At 42.7% G+C, this 23,279-nt stretch overlaps 1 protein-coding gene and 2 non-coding genes across 4 annotated transcripts in view; 1 reads left to right on the top strand and 2 right to left on the bottom strand.

Annotated features, from left to right (window-relative positions):
* The window catches only part of LOC134538449 (neurogenic locus Notch protein), a 321,837-nt gene that overhangs the window by 215,225 nt on the left and 83,333 nt on the right, over positions 1–23,279 (bottom strand). The window lies entirely within an intron of this gene.
* Trnae-cuc (transfer RNA glutamic acid (anticodon CUC)) lies at positions 7,626–7,697 on the top strand. Its single transcript has one exon. It is a non-coding gene; the product is annotated as a tRNA-Glu (tRNA).
* On the bottom strand, positions 10,528–10,599 carry Trnae-cuc (transfer RNA glutamic acid (anticodon CUC)). Its single transcript has one exon. It is a non-coding gene; the product is annotated as a tRNA-Glu (tRNA).

Below are 23,279 nucleotides of genomic sequence, written 5' to 3'. Positions count from 1 at the left end.
AATGTCTTCATTGCACGTTTTTGACATTACATACTCAGTTTTGAACGGTAAAGTTTTAAAATGTTGTTAGACAAATTGAATTGCACAGCTGTGCAAAAGTTAAGCTTTCGACAAATTTGCCATAGGTTACAGTCATTTGCCTATATTCCTGGGCTAGGTCTAATGTGCATAGCCTACGTAGTAGCATACGACTTTGCTGGGACGAAAGCCAAACACAGGTAAATTCTCAGAACTGGCGGTGGAGACCAGTCTTCCTTCCTCCACGGCGCCTGCAGCCGACTGTCTGCGAGAGAGGGGAGGTAACGCGCCGTCATCCCCTCCTCTACCTACTGTAGATACGCGGCGAGCCCAGAACTGTGACGCCCCCAGCTCCAAACTCCGCCTCCAGGGCGCTCAGTTCAAGGTTATCCGGACACATACCGAGTTCTCACGCGTATAGATACGAACCTTAACCTTTGTTAAAAACGAAACGAAGATTCAGTTATTTGAAATTACGAAAAACTCTTCCCTTATTTCAGTTAAATTCTACGTTAAAAAGTCCGTAAATTTAATTTAATTCTAACAGTGCGTTCCAGCCAAAAGTTCTGAGTCCACAAATTCTCACAGCTACACTGTCAAAAATGTTCACCTTCATTTTACGAAGAACGCTAGTTAATAATTATCAATAGATCTTCGTAAATTTGAGGGTATTTTTATATTTACGAACACTGAGTTCACCTACGTTGAACATGCATCCAAAAGACTATTCTTGGTATATTAACAAAATATTTAAAAACTGGTTAAGTTTACAGTAAGAACACTCTTATTTTGTCAATGTGTGTGTTTACCTTTGTTTATAATGAAACATACAACTCGGAAGTCGAAAAACAGCGCAACGAAGATTCAGTTATTTGAAATTACGAAGAACTCTTCGTTTATTTGAGTTAAATTATTGGTTGAAAGGTCCGTAAATTTAATCGTAATTTCGAACAATGTACGCACTAGGCATTTTTACAGAGCAGAAGCCCATGTGGGAAATTTATAACGAGGGGTCACATTTGTTACCAAGACGGATAAAAACATAAAAACCTCCCAGGGGATTGCGTCCGTGAGATGGTGCGATAAGCAAAACAGGTCACGTGTTCCACCGAGTGACGTCAAGCTCCCTGCCCAGTATGGACGGGTTCGTGTTCGGCGACAGTTCACACAGACGGCCGACTTGCTATTGGTGTTGTTTAGCACCCGTCCGCTCGTTCAAATAAAACAAAAGCACGACTCCTTCCGCTGCTCCGCCGACAGGTATTCGCGACAGCAATCGGCGGTCGCATCAAAGCCGGCAGCGATCGACGCGCCATCTGTGCGCAACGCCGTGACACTAGACACAGCGGCGCAACTCAGGTTTTATCGGCAAGTGCTAACAAATAACACGAAAAATATAAGGGAAATATTTCTTTTTTTTCTTTTTTTTTTAACTGTCGGCGAAGAAACCATTGAAAGGAGAAAATTAAACGGAATAAATTTCACGAATTGGTTATGCAAAATAATATACGCAAAACATGTTTTTTCTTCAGATTTGTAACATTTATATCGTAATAAACAAACATTTTAACAAAAAAAAACCGACTTCAAAATAAACAATTCCAACACAAAATAATATGCACTAAAAAGTAAAAAAATAATTGTGTATTCTTCTACAACTTAATAATCAAATTACTTTTTCTACTCATCAACTCGACTACTTAAAAGTCAATCAAATTATTACGATAATATAATGTAGTTACAATTATTGTTATTTTTGGAGTCGGTGTCAGCCAAGTATTTAAAAGTATCTACGACTTTGAAACGTCATAAATACCAATACCTAATTAAACCAAACAAACGAACTTCAATTAGACATTATGCTGACATTATATATATATATATATATATATATATATATATACACGCACGCATACTTCTGCTCATCTTTGTGGTGGTTATTTTGCGACAGGAGACCAAGATTGGTAATTGTTTGAACTTCACGTGTACCTAACAAACCGTTTTAACGTTGATCGTGCAGTAAACGCAGGCTCCGCCACGCGCGAGTCTGTACTGTGCTTCAAAAAGCTTGACACACAATAATGAAAGGGGCCTTAAAATCAGAACCTATATTGCGTAGCGACATGTATCAAGTGACGTAACAAAAAATACTTGCTGCAATTTACGGTTAAGTGTTTTTTTTCTCGTTTTTTTTAGTGGCTTTAAGTGTCTTTGTACATCACTTGATGCATTTATGTTGCGGTGTTAACCCGCAAGTTTTCTCGACCAAAAGAAAAAAACTGACGTTTCACGAAGGCGAGTATTCCTGAAGCGCCCTCCCTCGCGGGAGCTGCAGTCCTCGAGGCCCGGCAAACACCTGCGGCCGAGGCCAGGGGAGAACAATGGCCGTGGTTCTCCCGCAGCCTCCAGCTATGCTCCTAACAGGCTGGGCAAACACGCGAGGATCGCTGTCCGGCCCTGGGCGAGGAGAGCACACAAGCCACTGGGAGCCGGAGGAACCCCGCTCCCGCTGGGAGCAGCTCCCGTGGCGGCGACACCTCGCCGCCGCTACGCAGAGCCCGCCACGCACCGTCACAGCTCTCGAAACATCTGGTACGTCTCAGCTCTCGGTGCACGGCATCTGGTAACAGTGTAGTTTCGTAAAAATGATAGGAAAGTCGTTTGGAACGTAAATGTGTAACCACAGTGCTGCCTGCCATCTCTGGAAGTCTTAGAAATCTCAGAAAGATGGCGGACACACGTGATTTATCCGTACATATTGCTTTCGTGAAAATCGCAGAATCTACAACGCGCATACACATCAAAAAAATAAAACTTTACATCTGTACTACCACCCTTTCATACTTCATGTAATAATTTATAGTCATAAAAAGAAATTATAACTTAAAAAATACGTTAGATTCCTGGCATTACAATTTTTGACAGCACTTGTTTTGAGATTGCATGGGGTACATCCATTTTCTTGAATTTGGTGCGTTGTAATCCTAAGGTAAAGAAAACTGTTTATTTGCCTCTGAGAAGTCAAAAAAAGAGTAGCTTCGTCTCATCGTTTACAGCAAAAGTATTGTACCTGTTTATGTTTGTCGAAATATCAAACCACTGTAAATGCATTTTAAATGGGGTCAAACAAAGCGATAACGAGATTTTATAACCTCTAAAGGACGCACCAACTAGGCACTGTCTGCCATGACACGTTATTATGACGGTTCTGTTGGCAAATAAGCCGTCCAATGCGTAAATCGCACCCGGGGTCCATGTCTTTACTGAAGAACAGCTTCTCAGTCGTCACTTGCTCAGCCTTCACATTATACTGATGGTGATGTAGAGTCTTGCCGCGCACGGCTGCACCATTAGCGTGCGATCCGCCAGCACCAACATACAACCATGCCACGCGCCTTTGTTTGCAGATGCTACTCCGAAACGTACATGTAGCTCTCGAACTGACGCATTACGTATTTTACTTCACTTATCACAAAATATTAAACACATGTTCCACTCAAACCCGGACGTAAGAGGTGCTGTGAGATATACAACTTCAACATACTTTGCCCCCTCAGGTTTACTTACTGGGTAAACCACCACCCGCCCCAACTCAACCGCCTGCCTGTTGGCACAGCTCTGCTGCAATCTAGCTTTGGTGGCTGATGGCACTCTTTTTCTGCCTGACGTCATTGGAAAAGAAAATTTCAGTCTTGTATTACCTGAATAAGATTGGTCTATCAGTTGCTGTTGTTATATGTAGAAAACCAGCGGATATTCCACGTTAAAATTTGGAGACAGTCTAAAATCGATTCAATTATGCATCTAAATAACATTTTCATTGGATCAAGGCTCTTCGATGCGCCCTGAAATACAAGCCAATAGGAAAACAATTAAAATTTGTATGACACAACCATACACAATAAGGACAAAAGGTATAATGTGTCTTTCGCACGTCACTGGCTTGGACGATCACCCACGGAAAGACGTTGAAAAAAAAAATATTCTAGAACTAGCAGTTAAAACTTTAAAGGCGTGTCCTCGAAATTTACACGCTTACTTCTAGCTGAGTAGAATTTACTAAGTAAGCTCGTACGCAGGCAGTGCCTGGCTGGGCGCAAGAGCTCTAAAAGAGCGTGTACGTTAAGGGCGACACAGCTCGCGCATCATACGTCTTTTCGCCTTTACGCGCCAGGCACTAAACTGGCGTGCAGTGTTCGAGTCGGTAACCCGCCTCTACGAGCCTTCAATCGGTAATCCTATAATTTAAAGATGGAATATCGACGATAAGGACTCTCTTCACTTCCCAATACTACTTACAATGCTGTGTTTAGAATATTCAAAACAGTCAAAAAAACAGGTTTTAACCCTTCCCACTGTCCAAAAAAAAATCACGTTGAAGACGAAACGTGTACGGACAAGTGCAGTGTCTCTTGAATGCTATTCGCGATCATTCTTAGTTAATACATCTTGAACGGTTTGTAAAAGGCGCGTTAAGACCCCGCGCCGTGTACGCCGTGTGGCGACTCAAGGGCCGGCGCGTCCATATAGACGAACTAGGCAACCGCCTAGGGCGCCAAGTAGCTGGGGACGGCGCAGCACGACACATAACAGCTCATATAATATGTTTAACGATTATTAAAACTAGATGAAAATGGATTTTTGTAGCAGTAACAGTTTGGAATGTTTATATTGATATAAGTAATTATTTAAAGTCCACGGTGACCTGTTTATGATTTGTAATAAGTAAAAAAGAAAAAAACACAAGACTGCTTACATTTCATTGTTGACAAAATATTAGGCTTACGTGATGTATTTTGAGGCAAGGACAATTTTTTTGGGGTGTCAGGTTGGGGGGGGGGGGGGGCATTAAGGTTTTTCGCCTAGGGCGCCAATTTACCTTGCACCGACCCTGCCCAGAGTAACGGCCACCTTGGCATGGCGCGCACGAGCTCGTTCCGTAACGACCCGCAGACGTCGCCGCGGATCAGATAGCAGGGCTGAGCGAGCGGCGGTGACGGAGAGCCGCTGGCGGCCTGCAGCGACGCAGACGAGCCATGAGCCATGAGCCAGTGCGGTGCTGCGGCTTGTTAGCTCCGGGGCAGCCCAGCCTGCTTCTCGGGTCACACAGGTGGGGCGCGCCGGGAAACAACATGACTGCTCTCCTCGCCACAGCAGGTCGTTTGATAACCTATCTCAGCTAACGACGTTAAACCACGTCCAAGTCCTGGATTTCACCGACGTTTCGCTGTGCGTTGCAGCAGGCATCTTCAAAAGGAAATGAGGTTACAATCCACGCAATCGCAAGCCAATATTATTTACTAGGAAATGGTCGTGAAAGCCATGGTTTCATGGCGTCTAATAGTCATTACCTACACCTTGGCGGAAACGAGGCGGATGTGACCTTAGGTCGAGGTACTACTACTCATCCTAATTTCCTTGCCCCTCAACGTCACTAATGACTCCGGTGTCTCATGAATCAACCGGCCAAACATTTGTGTGTGTAGTTGTTAGATGCTTTCTGTGAAGAAATTAGTACGGAACTGTAAAACTCACGTTATCATTTGGGGACAGTCTAAAACGAATACAATTATACATATGAATAACATTTTCATTGGCTCGTAGGTTTTTGACGCGCACTGAATTACAGGAAAATAAGAAAATAAGAAAATCCATATTCAATCCGGACAGAAGGTAGAATGTGGAAGCAGACAACAACAGCATGACGAGAATGTATTAATAAGTGGTTGGAACTCCCAGCTATTCGTCCTACTCGCGGTCGTTTGTAATGGTTGTCGACAGTCCGCGACGTCCAGCCTCGGAGGAATGCAGGGCCGGAACAGGTTCCTTGTCCTCACATGAGCTCGGGCCACGAGGCGCTCTGGACTCCAGCACGGGTGTCCGGTGGACACGCCTCTCAGGGGCTGGGCCGATCACACACCTACAACTGTCATCAGTAACTGAGGTACTTCCATCCAACCTGGAGATCAAATATAGGTCTTGTTCTTTACTTCTCGTCGCCCCACCGACCTGGGCACACAATCGGTGTGCGGAACTTAACATGAAAATAAAAAGTGATTTAGAAACTGCTCGAAATACCAGGAAGTTGTCTGTATAGAATAATAATAATAATAATAATAATAATAATAATACGCTGTGGGCGAAATTAGTAGTTCTGTTTCCGTATTTCGGAAGAGTGTAAATGACTAAAACGTGTGTTTCCATAAAAAAAAAGTTTAGGCATGAAACACTTGATTCTCGGAAGCACTCAAGGGACTCGCCTTTATCTTTATTACTCCGCAATATAATGTTACGGTCAGCGCTCAAGTCCAATAGTTGCCCTGTGCACGACAAGCGGACTGTCTATTCGGCCACGGTCTACGGTGAGGGACACCCAGTGGGAAGATCTCAGGAAACCAGGACGGCTGAACTGTGGCATGCGAGTCCAGTGCGGACACGGAGTGGGCGGGCGAGGCAGGCAGACGGAGAGCGAGGGGAGATACCCCAGGCTCGGGTCCGCCTGTTGGCCCCGCTACCGCCTCGGCACGCCAGTCCTCGCCCGCCTCTCTGCCCCAGTCAAGCCGGTACTCAACTCCCTCTGTCACTCACGTAGGGCTTATCGAAGACCGAGACACACATAAACGGAGGACTCTACACTTACAGAAACTTGATCTTCGTACGAATGTTTCTACTTCAGTGTTACAATTTACAAAACGTAAACATTCAACTGTTCCAATGTAAACAACGTGAACACTGCACGTTGAAAAAAAAAAAAAAAAAGGAATTCGTGGTGGATACTTAACAATTTTTTTAAAATATTTGGTTAACGATCCAAGATAATTAATTCTAGTGAGATTAAATTTAAAATAATTAAACTCAGTTCCTGTAAATTTACTACGATATTAGAAAAATTTCGAATTACCTGTGTTCGCGCGTAAATTTAAGGGCGCCGTCTGCCCAGGCACACATACGGTGTGCAGAGCTTCAGGAAAAACCACGCGATTTCAAAATTAATCAAGATACACGAGTGGGGTCTGTTTACGAAAAGCATTTAAGAATTCACTGAGGACCAAAAAGTACTTTTGATTTCGGATTAAGTTTTTAAACTCTATTTTTATAAGAGTTAAAATGCCTAAAAGGCTAGCATTACACCTTACCTTTTTTCTATGCCACATAATGTTACAGTCACCGCTAAAATTTCACAGCTGTTCTATGGACGACGAGAAGACTGCGCGCCAGTTCACAGCTTTGCGCTTAAAGGCGACACCGCGCTAGATCAGCACTGCGAGAGGTCTCCCGCATTATTTGTAGTTTACACTCATGACTCTCGAATGACCGCCCGCAGAGGTGTTTGGAGCGGCCAGTTCTTCGGCCCTGCCGACCACCACGCTCGTTAGATGTGGAACTTCACACAGAGAGCTTCAATTATGTGCGCAAAGTATCGCAGCAGGCTCCCAAACACTCGGCGCTCAGGCGACCCGCGCGGGATGTCGCCCCCGGAGCTTGCGGCCAGGAGCGATGACCACCGGACCAGCGGCCGGCAGGTCACGCCACAGAGGAAATAGTCTATCTCTATATAAAATAACTTTTGTTTAGTTTAAGTAATTTAATTATCCAATATGCATCAGTCCGGTATGGTCTAGTGGCTAGGATACCTGGCTCTCACCCAGGAGGCTCGGGTTCGATTCCCGGTACCGGAAGAACATTTTTGTATATATAATAATTAAAATATATGACTCCTTCAGTTGTCTCTTCTGCTGTCCCACAAGTACCATTTTTCACTATTGTTTCACATTCTTCACGTGTAAAAACCAAAATATGCGTTGAGTGCAAACCTTTCATTCAACCACACGCTGATATTTCGTGTGTGTGTGCGTGTGAACGTCCATAAATCTTACAGAATTACTGTTTGTTTGACGTCGTCAATATTTTCCGTAAAGGAACAGAGTTCCGGTGCCGGATGACAGTAAATCGCACAGCAAGTGTCAGCAAGAAGAATGGTCCGGGCGCGTCTACCTGAACACAAGGGCTGTCCTCCCTCGGGCCATGCGTCCAGTGACAACAGAAGTGTCGGGGAGCCCTGCCAGCGGGACGGCGTCCGCCCTTTTGTCAGCCCGCTCTCGCTCGAGGAACACACAGGAAAAATGGTGAGAGCCTGAGAGCTCGATCTCTTAAGCTGACAATGAGCTCGTTATTTTCCTCTGACACGCTGTCTTCCTCCCGGCATGCCTTTAGCGAGTTAGTGCTTTCTTTGCGGGATAAGGTGTTCTAAGGTTTAAAACTCTTACCATAGAAATTAAAAAATATATATTTAATTAACAAGTACAGACTGAATAGTATCGCGGATTCGTTTGGCGACAGGCGATAAATGAAAATATTATGTATTAGTTTCCAGTTCATATTAATTTGTTTCAATACAGCAATTTTCATTTATTAGTTTCTATAAAGTAATTCCCTATTAAATAAGATGTTTGCTGTAAGAATCAATAGTCCACTTTTGCTATAAAAAACTTAGTGTGCGCGTAATACAGAAAACCACAGCGCGACTCTTTTGGTGCAAGAACCAGATCTTTAGCATTATCTGAATGACACTGGTAGCCAATGAACCCTATAAATATTTTTGGAGCAAGAATCAGATTCATCAAATTTTGTTTCTCAAAACGTACAATTCTGGACTTAATGGTTTTTGCAGCAAACCCCTCAATTGGTTTCTATACAGCAATTCTCTATTACGGTGCCCACCTAGTCAGCGGTGCGTGTGTGTCAGTAAGGTGGGATGATAAGTGCGACGCTCGCTAGTGCTTCTAGCGCGGTATCGCCTCTAAGCGCTAAGCTCTGAACAGGCGCGCAGTCTTCTCGTCGTGCATAGGACAAAAATGAGATTTGAGCGTTAACCATAAAATTATATGGCGTAAAATGAAGATAAAGGTGCGAAACAAATACCTTATGTCCTTTCAAGAATCAATAAGGTTATTTCATGCCTTACAATTACTCTGAGAACACGCGTTTTAGCCATTTAAACTCTTCTAAAAAAATACAGTTTAAAAACTTAATACGGAAACAAAACAACTTATCTGCCGTCAGCGCATTCTTAAATGCTTTTCGTAAACAGACACACATGTCTGGGGCAGTTTTCAAATCGAGTGGTTTTTCCTGAAGCTCTGCACGCCCGGGTAGGTACAGTGTTGGGAAGAATATGCGGTATCTGTGTTGTGCAGAGCTGGACTCGGCTGCTGCCTCGACCACGTGGCTCGTGGTCCAGGGTTGTGGCGGGGACAGTCAGCGATCTTCCCCGCAGTCCCACGGCCGAGCGGAGTTACGGGACCGCGGCTGATTGCCGACTCGAACATCAAACACGAGTCACGCCTGGGCGGCCATTGCGGGCCGCGACACGGACTCCTGACGACCGCCGATCCGGGGATGGACTCGGTCCGACAGTCGACAGTCGCAGCACAAAGCACGACGAGGCGACCTTACAGAACCGCACATTTGTACAGTTCGTGAATGGTTTAACAGGACATCGCTGAAATCTATGCAATAAATGTGTACCAACTGGCCGACTATCGAGGTCGGGATTTTTTTACTGAAAAAATTTGAAAGCTCACTAAACTGCGGTTTCGTCCTTGTGATTGGCGGCCGACGGCTAGAGAAGTCATTGCCTCGTTTGACCAGGCCTCTCATGGCACGTTTGCTTCCACACAAATCTCAACCAATCACGAAACATAGACGTTGTTACAGTATTTTAACACACAATCGTTTCGCGAAAATTAATCATCTGTCTGTACGGATTTTGATGGAAATAATCATTAATTACCCGATTTTGGTAATCTTTACGTTAGGAGACAATAAAAGAGAGAGAAATTAACTGCAGGACTAAACAAAAAAAAACCTCCTTTGGTGAATTTACTTTGAAACTTAAATGTTTCGGAGATAAAAAATTACTGTTATCTGCAACTAATTTACATATGATTCTGCAGACATACAATTTTGCATTCGTAGAATTTTACCTTACAGTTATGAGTGTAGATATGTACTATTATATAACTATCCAGCCTGTTACATTTGCTTCTATTCTAGTTGAAAAAGAGAAGAAAAACATATTTTCGGGAGTAAATCCATCACCCTTGCCAGGCTTGCGTTTGTTCTGACAGGGATCCGAGCTAGCGACGGAAGGTGACGTGTGGTTTCTGGATCCCTGTAAGCCCGGGATCATTAGCGACCCATCAGAATGTTTTTTTGTCACAGTAGGCAGAGCAACCATTCTGATACCGATCACTGATTTGATCGTGCACGTGACTGCCACCTTAGGTCGGGACCAACCTCAAATATCACTGTCTACTTTATTTACCTGGTTCTTTATTTTCGGTGTGGAATGGTAATGTCATATTATATTAATATTTTTAATATATTTGAAAGAAATTATTAAGAATTCGGCATGAATTATGATATCAAATAGCGTTTACAGGTCAAATTCATTAAGTTAAAAAAAAAGTAATTATATATTTTAAGTAATATAGATACAAAAAAAAATTCCGGTACCGGGAATCGAACCCGAGCCTCCTGGGTGAGAGCCAGGTATCCTAGCCACTAGACCATACCGGACTAATTGATGATACCTAATTAAATTACGCAAACTAACACAAAAGTTATTGTATATAGCTATGAAAGTTTTTAATGATTCACTCTACGTGAATGAGGTTGCTTTTAGCCCGAGTCCCGGTCCATGAGTGCCACCTCTCACCCCGCTCTTAGCTCCTGAACCGAGACATGCGACCTTGGCTGCGCCATCTGCAAGCTACATATCAACTATCAGCGCTGCACAAAAAAAACTTATATAAGGAGCCCGTCCACTGGGCACTTAGTATCATGACCTGAGCACTAAGTACATGACCTGGGCACACATATGGTGTGCAGAGCTTCTGAAAACTCCACGCGATTTTAAAACTGCTCAAGCTATCAGAGAGGGGTCTGTTTACGAAAATTATTAAAGGATTCACTGAGGGCTGATTAGTTGCTATATTTCAGTATTTACTTTTTTAAAAACTGTATGTTTAGAAGAGTAGAAATGGCTATAAAGCGTGTTTCGAGAACAACATTTTTAGACATGAAACGCCCGGTACAGATTCTTAAAAGCACTCAAGCTACTTGCATCATATCTTTGTCTTCATTTCGCCTCCATATAATGTGATGGTTACCGCTCTAATCTCATACAGTACACTCCCGATTATCGGCGAAATTAAGTGGCAGGGCCACCGTGGATAGTGTAAATAGCGGATAATCCGCAAAAGAGCCAAAAATGGGAAACAAAAAAGGAAACCTTATTTCAACTTAAAAATCTAAAAATTTATGTACAGTAAAATTTGCAATAAACAGTAAAAAAAAATTTTTTAAATAATGCTAAAATTTTAGTATTTTACTGAATAATTTCAGTAATGTGAACATAAAAGTGCTCAACCATACGACTAGAAACAAAGTGCGACAGAGACAAAAATAGCAACGCATGCCAGCCTACTGCGTGAGTTCCGAGAAGGCCTGTGGCGTTTTACTGTATACTGCACACAATACAATAGTCAGTAGAGTTCAAATTTGCTCACTTGTAATAAAATACAGATTTACATATGTGTTGTATTTTTCGTAGCATGCGCGGATAATAGAGAGTTTACTGTAGTTGCTACATACACTGCTCGCAGTGAAGAGTTTTGTTTTCAAAAGCGAAGTCCACGATGGAGAAGAAACTATTCGAGGCAGTTCGAGGGAGACACCTCACATGTTGACTACATGAAAATCAAATTTTAATTAAAGATTGGAAATTTTCCGATTTGTATTACTTGAGTATTTTTATGTTACTTGCATTTTTGTATTAATTTATATGTATTTACCAGTATTAAACATTTTGTTCATTTGTATGAAATAATTATTTCTTACCTTTAAAATACAGCAAGGGGTTTTTTTTTTCAGTTTCAATAAGCCTTAATAGGTTTCAATAGGTCTTATTGACTCCTTGATGAAATCAGACAGTTCAGAAAAATTTACACGGGTTAAGTTAATAGTTCTTACATTTTTCATTAGAAATTTCGTCCTTAAGGATGAACACAGACATACATTGACGACATAACTGCCGCCTCAAATTCCGCTCTTCCTGCGAGCAGTTGCTGATTCCTGCGTCACCCTGCAGGTCAACTTAAGACTGACCTTAGAAGCGATACCGCGCTAAAGCACCAGCGAGTGTCGACCTTATCATTCCGCCTCGCCAACACAAATACACCCCAGCGACAGAAACTGTCACCGAGAGCAGTCCTAAAACGAATATTCTGCCGAGAAGTTAGCTTACTTGAGTTGGGTTTCGTCAATCTCCTTTTATGTCAATATATAGGCCTACATCAACTATTTACTGGAAAATTTCACGGATGCAGTGAACTAACGTAATGCTGGAATAACTCTCGAGCCAACATAATTAACTCGTTGGCTGTCCGCTGAGTGAAATGCTTAGCATGAGAGTCACGTGATTCGGTCTGACTTTTTGATACTAGTTCTCCATTGGTTCAGAGCTCTCCGCCGCGTGTCGTAGAGCTTTCATCCAATTGCAGACATTGTAAAAGTTAACAGGTTTCTTGAAGTTTAATCCGCCACCAGATTAATTCACCCAAGTGTACCTGCCCCTCACGCTAGTTCATAAAACACTTATCACATCCGCTTGTTATTATTAGAGACCTGCAAATTTCGCGGATTCATTTCGTGATATGCTACAATTCAAATAATTATACCTTATCGCTGCTTCTGCAATTGGTTCCCTGTTAATCTGGTGTAATGAGGGCCAATTAGAGACCCACGCTCAAAGAAGTTTCGAATCACAGACACTCGGTCGAGACGACTCACAAGTCATCAGCCAATGAATAGGTGGCATTTTCCTGAGTGTGTAGAGTGTAGTAGAGTCTATCCTGGAGGTCATTGAATCCGCGAATTTTGCAGGTCTCTAGTTATTATGCTTGGATAGTTATATAACAGGCGTAGTTATCCTTTGTAAAATCACTGATGCTCTATGTATCTACAGAAGCAACGGAGTATTATGCCCAAAACCTTGAAAAAGGCGAAGAGGGTGGGATTTTTCATAATTACACTCATTTCATATGTGCATGGTGCAATGCAACTTTATTTCTTGGGAAAAAAAAATAACATTAGTTTGTAACGATTAGTCACCGTACACATTTTTTTAAATACGTCTCATTGTTTCTCGTTTGTGAAAACCCATTCGAACTGGGTATTTTTTTTTAAATCAATGGTGCTTCGTAGACAGGTTTTAATACACAATAATAAATGGAAGAACCAACAACAAAAGGCATAATTTTTTTCAAAAAATTGTTGCTTCTATAATTTTTGTTTTACTGGTTTTCCACTTGCTGTCTTCGAACACAGCGGAGAAGCATCCACTCAGCCCCATCACTTCGCTATTTAGCTACTACACGTACCTGTGTGTGAATGTGTGCGACTGGTATGCATCCATTTCCGAATTTGTGTCTCTTATATTGGCAGCAGGTATTTTTTTTTTAACCTTTGTTTAATTCCAGCATATTATCTATTTTACCTTTGTAATGTAAATGTTTTAATTCTTGGAGATGAATAAGTTGTAGTTGATTTCCTAATGTGTTGAGTGTGAGAAAAAGCGTGTGGTCTGTCGTCTTCACTTCGCCACTTGCAAAAGAGTTAAATAAAACTAACAAATAAGCTCTCTCTAGGTACATGTTCTGCTTGTTATCTATGAAAGCATTTTCTGGTACAAGCGTATGAAAATTCTTTTGACTGTGTTAGTCGTGAATAAATGGTCTTAAGGGGGTAATGTCTTAAATTATTTTGCTCTAATAAGTATTTCGTGTTTTTGCACATTATTTTAAATAAATTCGTTATATAACTATATTAATTGTTTATAAAACGATTTTTTCTACTAAATAAGCACATATTTAATGGGTTTTACTAAGGGTTAATTTTATGTCCGCTCCAGCATGTACTAAGAGCATGGAATCGTGTGGCATATACAGTTTTGGATTAACCGTTCGCACGCAGTCTTGATCTTCAAAAACAGTGTTTGTATACTATTCATAATAAATAACCATATTAGTTTTCCAAAAACCACAGGAACCTTATATTTTTTCAGGGTTTTAATGAAATCTAGTTTTTATTTATTTATGAAAGACGAAAGCTACAGACGAACTGCTATTACAAAACTGTACATCCGATTCTGTGTACTTTCAGTAAATACTAGGACTGACATAAAATTTACCTTTAATTTATTAAAAATAATTTAATAAGAATTTTTTATAATAAAAAGCCTCTTTCTAAACAAGTAAACGTGGTTATTTTTTGGAGTTTATTAGAAATCATGTGGGGGAAAAAACACAAAATATTAGAAACAAAATAATTTACGCTACTACCGCCTTAAACAGTTTGTATCAAACACGTGGATTTCCAACACGCAACAGCGCAATTCATCTAGTAACCTTGCGACAGCGGCCGTTAAGAATCCTGTGCAGCGTTTACAACCACCGAGTATCTGGTCCGGCTGAGAAGAGCTATCGCGGACGGGAGTAGCTGGCGGCGGTTCTTTACCTTTTTTTCTTGTCCTGTGATGGCCGAGGAAACCTTTCTTACCCTCCTCCCCGCCCCAGCAACCAGAAACCTCATCCGGAATTCCAGCACGACTTGGGCAGTGCCCGCGCGGGCAGGTATACCAAGAGAAAAGTCCCTGGTCGGTCCACACATAAAATTAACTCCACCCCTCCCCCTCTGCTGTAGGGGAAAGAAGGAGTAGTGAAGTAGGATTGGGGGAGGGGGTATGAGGTTCTGACGAGACGATGACGAACCGGGAGGGATGACAAAAAACAAAACACTGCGACCTCCTCGCCGGCTCCTTCGCCACTCGTGCGTTGCAGTCATGGCCGTTCGTTAATTGCAGCTCGAGCCTGCGTCGGAAATTAAATGATATCCATGTCCATTACGGGCAATACCGGTCCCGCACGCCGCGAGGCTGTCCGTCATCCCCGACAGCCGGAAACAATCGCCCGGGGCGGGTCGCTGAGTTACGACCGCGCCGCACGTCGAGCGAGGCGACGCATGATTCCTAAAACGTCCACAAAACATTGGGTTGTTTCGCCGGGGGACGGGACAACGTACAAAACGTGAACTGCAAAATTGGAACGCGGAAGATTTTGTAGGGCTCTTCAAAACAGTTTAACCACCGTTATAATAAATAGGCAGATAATATTACTTAAAAGAAGCGAGAATCAACACTATCCCTTCTTAACTGTTTAAACATACTTGATTATAAATCGATCGTCATCATGGCATACAGAATTTTTTAACGCGTTTATTTTCTAGTACTGATGCAGATCAAACTACATTAATTATTTCTCGCGAGGGATAACAATTAAGTTGATATGATTATGGATACAAACGTGAACAAATTAAATGCAATTAAATATGATGATGAGCCATTCAAGTTATGAACAAAGGCCTGCAAAATTCCTACAATTATTAGCAAACTAAAATGGATACAATTAAAGGTTTGAATAACATTTTCATTAGATCGTGGGTCTTAGACGCGCCCTGCAACACAGGAAGTCAAAAAGAAAGAAGAAAAAAAAACGAAAATACATATGGTCCAACCATGGGCGAGAATCCGGGGATCAACCCCCCTCCACCCCCCCCCCCTGGTATTAAGCAGACCCCCACAGAGGGTGCCCGCCTTGCGCTTGTAAAATCGTGATTAACGTAAACGTGTACACAATGTTTTGTTTCATGAGGGAAAAAAAATATGTATATTTAAAGTTTCTGCTTATGGCGAGCATATAAGCAAATATACAAAATACACGCACTCTATCTATAGAGATTACTTGTGTCAGTTAAAACCCACGATCAAAACTCTCGACAACCCCCCCCCCCCCCCCTGTAATTCCTACAGAATTGCGCCCGAGATTTATCGGTTTGTTAATGTAGAAGTGTGTGGTGCCTCGCATAAAGCCAAGAAGTAACGCGAACAGTGTGGGTTTGTTGTCCCTGGAGCGGGCAGCCGAGCTGGGAGGACGGCAGACGCCGGCGATCCGGCAAGGCGCTCACGTGCGACCCGAGCGGGCTTCCCACGCGCAGGACGTGCCGCGCATGCGTCGGCGACCAGCGCGCCGCGCCCGCCGGGACCTCGCCGGCAGCCGGGTGGGAGACGACGGAATTCGCCACCCCGAATCAACGCGGGCCGCCGTCCGAACTGGACTATTATTGTGTTGACACATATGGGGAGAATATTGAGAAGAGTACAGTGTGACTGAATCATATGCAACCCAGTAAAGAAAAAAGTGGAAGCAATAAACGAAATAAATAATAATTTCGTACTAACACATAGAGGACAATGGAACGATCTAAGGTGATAACACTCCATCTTGTATACTCGACGTGGCTCGCCTTGGAGCGTTTGTATTTTCTTTCACGATGAATCATTATTCCTTAGCAAGCTTCAAAGTGACTAAGAGCGCGCGAAGCGCAAGGCGGCGGACCATGCGCCTCAGCCAGGCACGGAGAGTCCGGGAGGATTGGCGAGCGTCCAGACATGACGACCTACGACCGCGAGTCCCTGGACCCCTGATGAGAGGGGGGAAAATAAAAGAGCATCAATTAAAAGCAGGCGGCAGAACTGCAAGAGGAGAGGAGCGGGCGGAGACCCGGACGCACGAGCAGAACACGAACCTCGGACGCAGGCCGGCAATTAGCGGCGGGGTCGAGAGGCGACGCCCACGACAGGGCTTCAAGCCCGGGCCACGCCCGACGCTCGCATCGCCGGAGTGACGTCACACCGCCGATAGCGGGACCTCCTGAGACAATGACGGCACACACTGGATCCGATAGCAGAAGATTCACTTCCAGAACCAAGCTACGTTTCTTAGCTTAGCGCGTCTTGCGTCCTTCCCATTACATATCAAAATATTAATTATGAGCCGAACAAACTGAATGCTGTCAGAGTATGTATCACTTAAACCTTAAAGAAACGTGAATATGTAGATTGGGTCAATCTTTTTACTTTTGTGTGCTCAACTTAGAAATAAAAGGCCAATTAAGTATTCCATTTGATTACACTACAAATACTGAAAATGATGCTAGATCAATACGTTCTCGTGTCATCGTTTTAGTTAGGCCAATTCGCGTTAATTCCTCATCATAGATTTTTTTGACAGAATATCCGTCAAGTATCCCCGATTACGCAAATTTTAACAGTTGCATATTTAGTGTGCAAAAATTTATACATTAACCTTTTAGCTTTCCACTGTCTCACAAATGATTTTCTAAGTGGTTGTCTACTGAAGCAAAACGAAGATCAATATGTATATATAAACAGTAAAATCTTTGCTACGTAGTTTTTTTTTCCCAGTCAGCTAAAAAGTCGAATATGAAACTTCTTATACCTATAGAAAATTTGTCGCTTTAATTATTTTATTGCAGTTGTGTCGACAAGGATAATCTTCAATACCCAGTTGATTACATGTTCAATTCAGCTGGAACACTCTATAGGCCGCCCTGTCGCAGAGACTGGGACAGGTGATGCCACGGAACACACACACACACAACCAACGCACATGTATGAAGTTATTATAGCTCGTTTGAGCAATACCAAAAACGTTTTTTAAAATTAATTTTTAATACGATCAACCATTAATGCAAGGAGTGAAAATAACATGGGTTAAAAGATAAAAATATGCATAAATCCTTTAATAGGCACATCATCATATTCGTTCGAACTGTTTGTAAATCTATAAATATTATCTAAATATTTTGTATGAAACAATTTTTGATGAAAAAGGTTGAAAAAACAAAGGCAGAAAAAAAATCTTAGCTTCTGTACCATGAACATTACTAAATCCTTTATAATTTATTGTAAACCTTTATAATATGATATACAACTTTTGTGTGAAATAATTTTTATGCCCGACAAGCAAGGGGTGGAAGAGAGAGGAAATGAAGGACAAAAGAAAAATTATATCCCCTTAGTGAACACATTATCAAATCCGTTCTTATTTATTGTAAACCTTCGAAATAGTATCTAAAACGTTTGTCCGAAACCATTTTTTTTTTACTAGGAGTATGAGAAAATGTTTGATAAATCATTTTGTAGAATTTGAGAATATACAGGATATTATGTACCTACAGTAAGTTCTCAAAATGTTCAGAAGTTTCCAGAACGTTCAAAAAGAAATAGTTCGTAGCTACCAGCACCTGTAGGCTGTGCCGAAAGGAATTCCCCCAACCCCTTGATTTTATGCCATTTTGGTTTGTGAGAACTTAAAGTATCACAATCAACTAAGCATTATATCGGAAAAACCACAGCTCTCATACTTGGCAAATAAAAATAATAGCATATATTAAGAATTTTAATTTTGCAAGGATGTGAAATTGTGTTTGATTGGAGTTAATTTAGCAGTGGAGCTATGGATGATTCTTGCAATGGGCAAGTTTGATTAAAAAGATTTTTATTGAAATACGTCATTGCTGTATGGCGTTATGACCATGAAAATCTTTTAAAGCGAGAAATTGACAAACGAAATCCTACGATATAGGGTTAAATGTACGGAAAGGAATAAGAGTGTCTTGACAAGTTGTTGAAGGTTGAAGATGATTATTGTGACTTGGTACATTTCCCGGCAGTGTAAGAAGATCCCTGGACAGTCTGTAGCCAGTGTTGTTTGCAGAGTTAAGGCGAACCTTTCTAACAGCGAGGGCATCCCGCGGTGGGACTAGACGGCCTTCAGCCGCGGGGCTGGAACCGGGAAAAGGCGCGCGGTCACGACCCAGCGCCATTGCACCAGCGACCAGCCGGACCGCGCTGTCTCCGGCCTGGGAACACTCGCCCGGCCCCCGCCCACGTTGACTCACCGCACGAAGTCCTGGAGGGCGTGGCCTCGCCACGAGTGGATTCATCGCCTCTCAACCCCCCCACCACCGGGCGAACTCCGACCTCTCCGTGGCGAGTCCATCAATCAAGCCTCGCTGGTCGCCTGAGGGACATCGAGCAAGTACACACGGGGTGTTTCTGGGCCACCACGCTGACCTACAAACACCTATGCGTTTCTTCTCCTTAGGTAATCGGGAAATCGTTGCTCGAGTATACCTCTCGGGAGTGCGAACTACACGAGGTGCGTAATAAATAAAAACATGGCTTCAAAAACAAACAAGCTGTTTGTGTGAGAAGAGGGGAAAAAAAGGGGGGAGGGGGGGTTACGAGCGATGTGGCTAGTCGCTGGATTCGGTCCGACTAGCAGGTTTTCCGAGGTTTCTCGAGCTCACTCCGCGAACACGCTAGAATATTCAATACTCTTGGTCTGCGTTGTTCAGGTCGCTCCTTGGAGAACGCAAACCATAAAGCTGACCGACTGCACAATAATAGTGTCACTAAATATATCTGAGTTGTGAATGCCTACCTGTATGCTCAAATTCTACAAATATATAAATATAATGCTACGTACGTGAATTCATCTGGTTTTTATTCTGAAGTAGATTTTAGGACTCAGCATAGGATATATAATACATTTGGCATATTTTAAAACCAGATTTAATTTGTAACTAGGAAACTTACATTCGTCTAATCATTTTTATGATGGGACTTACTTTAACACGTCACCAAGTGTCCATCCAGGACTTCAATGACAAATATTTTCTGTATGGCCAATTCAATAACTTGAAAGAGAAGCGTGGAGGAATGATTGGTTGAGTTAATGCAAGATTGCCGATCAAATCAAACATAACGGTAAATGGCAGTGTCCCTAATAGATCACTTCAGCTGGCACACGGAATGATACAAGCAACGATAGATGCGAATTAGGTCACGCAAATTGACGACTTGATTGCGGCCATTTATCTGTTTATCGTGGATACGGTTCCGTTGCGAGTCGTTCGGACCGCGTGAGGGCTACACTACATCTCCAGCTGGTCTTTGCTCGCAGTACAAACAAAAAGGTTGGAGCAGAAAGACTTGCAGGCTTGCTGACTGCACGCTATACAGACCACACACACCTCTCGATTAGATGCTGGGTTCATGACAAGTCTTCATCTGGCACTGGCTGTTCTTTCGGGATAGTCCACTAGGTACAGAGTGTGTGACAACGGTGTGTCCAATCGCAGTAGTAGCGGTTTTTGGAATCTTGACATATAGCGGAAACATCCTGCTGAAAATTCCACGCTATTGTGCGTAGCTCCACACACTCCTACACAAACAAAACCAGTGACTTCCATGATTGGCTGCTACTACATTCTACCTCCTGTCCGGATCGCATGTTGTTGAATCATGCGGGTTCCTGTTACTGTCTCAACTGGGTTCATGCGTCGGATACCCATGAATGGTCCAGTGAAAATGTTATTTATATGGAAACAAAAGGTGCAGTCAATCCTGTCAGTGGCGAACGCACGCGATGATACCCGGGCCTGTGAGATCCAGTCCGTCGCCTGAATACCGGGCCGACTCGTGTCAGGAGCGAGAGTTCAAGCTTCGCTAGCCGCGGCTTGCCTGCCTATCGCTGATCGCGAGTCGCGATGGAGCCTCACCTGCGATGAACACCCCCTCCCCCCCCCATGGTAGCGATTTGGGGGGGAGGGGGTAGGGGAAGCTACACGAAAGAGGAGAAGCCTCTAAAAGGTACAAAACAAAGGCGGTCTCCGGGCCTTATTTGTCGAAGAGAAAAACTGTTAAAAGCGAAAAATGAAATATGGCGGGGAAAAAAAGCGAAGACATAGCTTCCAGTTTATGAAGCCCATCAGGGAGAGACCATCAGCGGTGGGCGGCGGTGGAGTCTGGTGGGTGCGCGCGGCTCCGAGTGCCGCGAATCAGCGTGAGATTAGGCATCGTCTCCTTAATAACGACGAGCTCCCGGGGTGGGGGGTGGGGGGGCAGTAACGAGCCCTGAGAGGGGGCGTGGCCAGAGGCGGCCAGTGTGGCGCGGTTAGGACCCGCCGGCTGTTACAACCAGCGACACTCGAAGCAGAAAGCAACGGATTCTTTAGTTAGTGATTACAAAATACCATTACAAATTTTAATAGTCCAGTATAAAATAAGTTCATCTGAGGGAAATCGCATTACACACTCTAAATTTGGTAACTATTATTTTCATGTCTGTCCTACTGGTCTGTTCAGAAAATATTATTATTATTATTATTATTATGCATTATTCGTTCGTAAGCCTGTCATTTTCTATCCTTATCTATAAAATATACATTGTAGAGTATAGGGGAGGCCGGGGCTAGTTGCAACACTTTTCACATTTTGCATTGTAGTATTTATGTTTCGATAGAAATCAAACTATAATAAAGGGAATGTTTTCTTAGAAACTCTTAGCTGTCACATAACATTGCCAGAACATAGAAAGCAGTTAAGTATTAAAATCTAGAGCTATGTATTCATGGTGATGTAAGTGTTGCAACTTGCCCCAGACCTGGGGCAAGTTGCAACACCAGCTGGGGTAACTTGCAACACTTACTCCCATGTATCAGAATCATCTGTTTCACAGTCGTTTCACACATACATAGGGTCTTTTCTTGCACAAGACCAATGCGCCCATTTTTGGCAAGATGTACATTGAACCCATTCTTTATTCCTGTTGTATTTTGTCATGCACACTAAACACATCTCGTCCTGTTCTTCACTACAACTAACTTCTTTAAAGTTTAATTTTATTTTTGTTACTTTCTTACAATTTGCTTTCCTTTTTTCTTTCTTGTCATTTTGTGAAGGTTTCTGAATTTTCTTTTTATTGATTACATGTAGTTTCCTTTCTTCAGCTTCAGCCTTTTTCCTTTTCCTTTCTTCACTGTTACATTTTTCTTCTTCAATCGGTCTCTTTTCAGGAGTGTCAGTGAGAACTGCAGACTTCCTTTTTTCCTCCCTCTGCAAGAGGTTTCCCCTCTAGGTGGAGCTTTTGGGAAAGGACGCACAATCTCTTGAATGGAAACACTTGGACCAGGTATTGCAAGAATGTTTGTTTCAGCACTTGTTTCAATAATGCTGGGTCCAGAATGCACATCAGGTTCAGAAGAAACGCTTCCCTGCATGCCTGTCTGACAACTGTGTGGATATGGTCGGTCAGTAACGAAAGCAGGGGCAAAGTCTTCTTCTGAAAATATCTTAGGGTTGAAAGGCGAAATACCAGTTTTCTGAAAACCTGATGTAATGTTTGCTGGTGTCATAGAGTGCAAGAAGGCATCTTTCACTATTGCTGGCAAATAGAATATGGTTAGAGTCTTGCCGGGATTTATTTTGTGCCAAGAATTAATTCCCGTTTCACACCGCCTTTTAAAAGGTCCAAAAACTGAAACGTCCAAAGGCTGCAAGCGATGGGAACAGTGTGGAGGAAACGAAAGAAGAACTACGCCTCTTTTTTTGCACAAATCTATGACTTGGCAGCTTATGTGTGAACAGTGGTTGTCCAGAAGCAAAAGCACTGGATTTTCAGGAGATGGTAACGTGAGAGAGACAAAATGATCCATAAATATGATGAATGTTTCCTCTGTTTGCCAACCAGATTTTGTGCCAGTACCTATGCAACCTATCGGTCCATCGCGTATAAAATGATCTTTGAAGTTCTTCGAGGGAAAATAAACATGGGTGGCAAAGTTGTTCCTATTGCGCATACAGCTGTCGCTACAGTAATCATTTCTCCACGTTCTGCTGCAGTTACTGATCCTACTTGTTTGACTCCCCTTTTAGCAACTATTTTGCCAGGTTTCAAAACAGTTGCCACTCCAGTCTTGTCCATATTGTAAATTCGGGAGGCTGAAATATTATGACGTGTGAGAACGGATGATAGTTTATTGAAAAATTCGGAAACGTTATGCATGTTGAACGAAGTACATCTCCCAAGGCTCGTGGCTTCAGGCTGCCTGACAGACAGTTCATTATTGCGCTTCATAAAACCGGAAAACCAATCTGGACCGGCGCACTCATTAACTTTCCAAGGGTCCGGAATCTGTAATCCCAACTTTAGTGCACACTAATATGCAAGCTTGCGCACTTCTGCTGGTGTTAGCCCAAACATAATTTCCGAATTACGTTTGAGATACTCGACAAATTGACACTCTTGTTCGGCACTGAAAACACACCGCGGCTGTAGATAACCCCTGAGACAAAACTGAATTCAGGTTGTTCTGTTGTTATATCCATGTTTTTCTTCTTAAGTTTTTGTATGTATCTTGACAGTGTAGAGTAGTGAATGTTGTACATCTTTGCTATCTGTCGTACGGAACAATCTTTGGCGTTTGGATTG

Source organism: Bacillus rossius, chromosome 1 (genome assembly GCF_032445375.1).
Source record: "Bacillus rossius redtenbacheri isolate Brsri chromosome 1, Brsri_v3, whole genome shotgun sequence".
Classification (NCBI taxonomy): Eukaryota; Metazoa; Arthropoda; class Insecta; order Phasmatodea; family Bacillidae; genus Bacillus; species Bacillus rossius.
The sequence above is the reverse complement of the archived record's forward strand: the minus strand, read 5'-3'. Positions and strand labels throughout refer to the sequence as shown.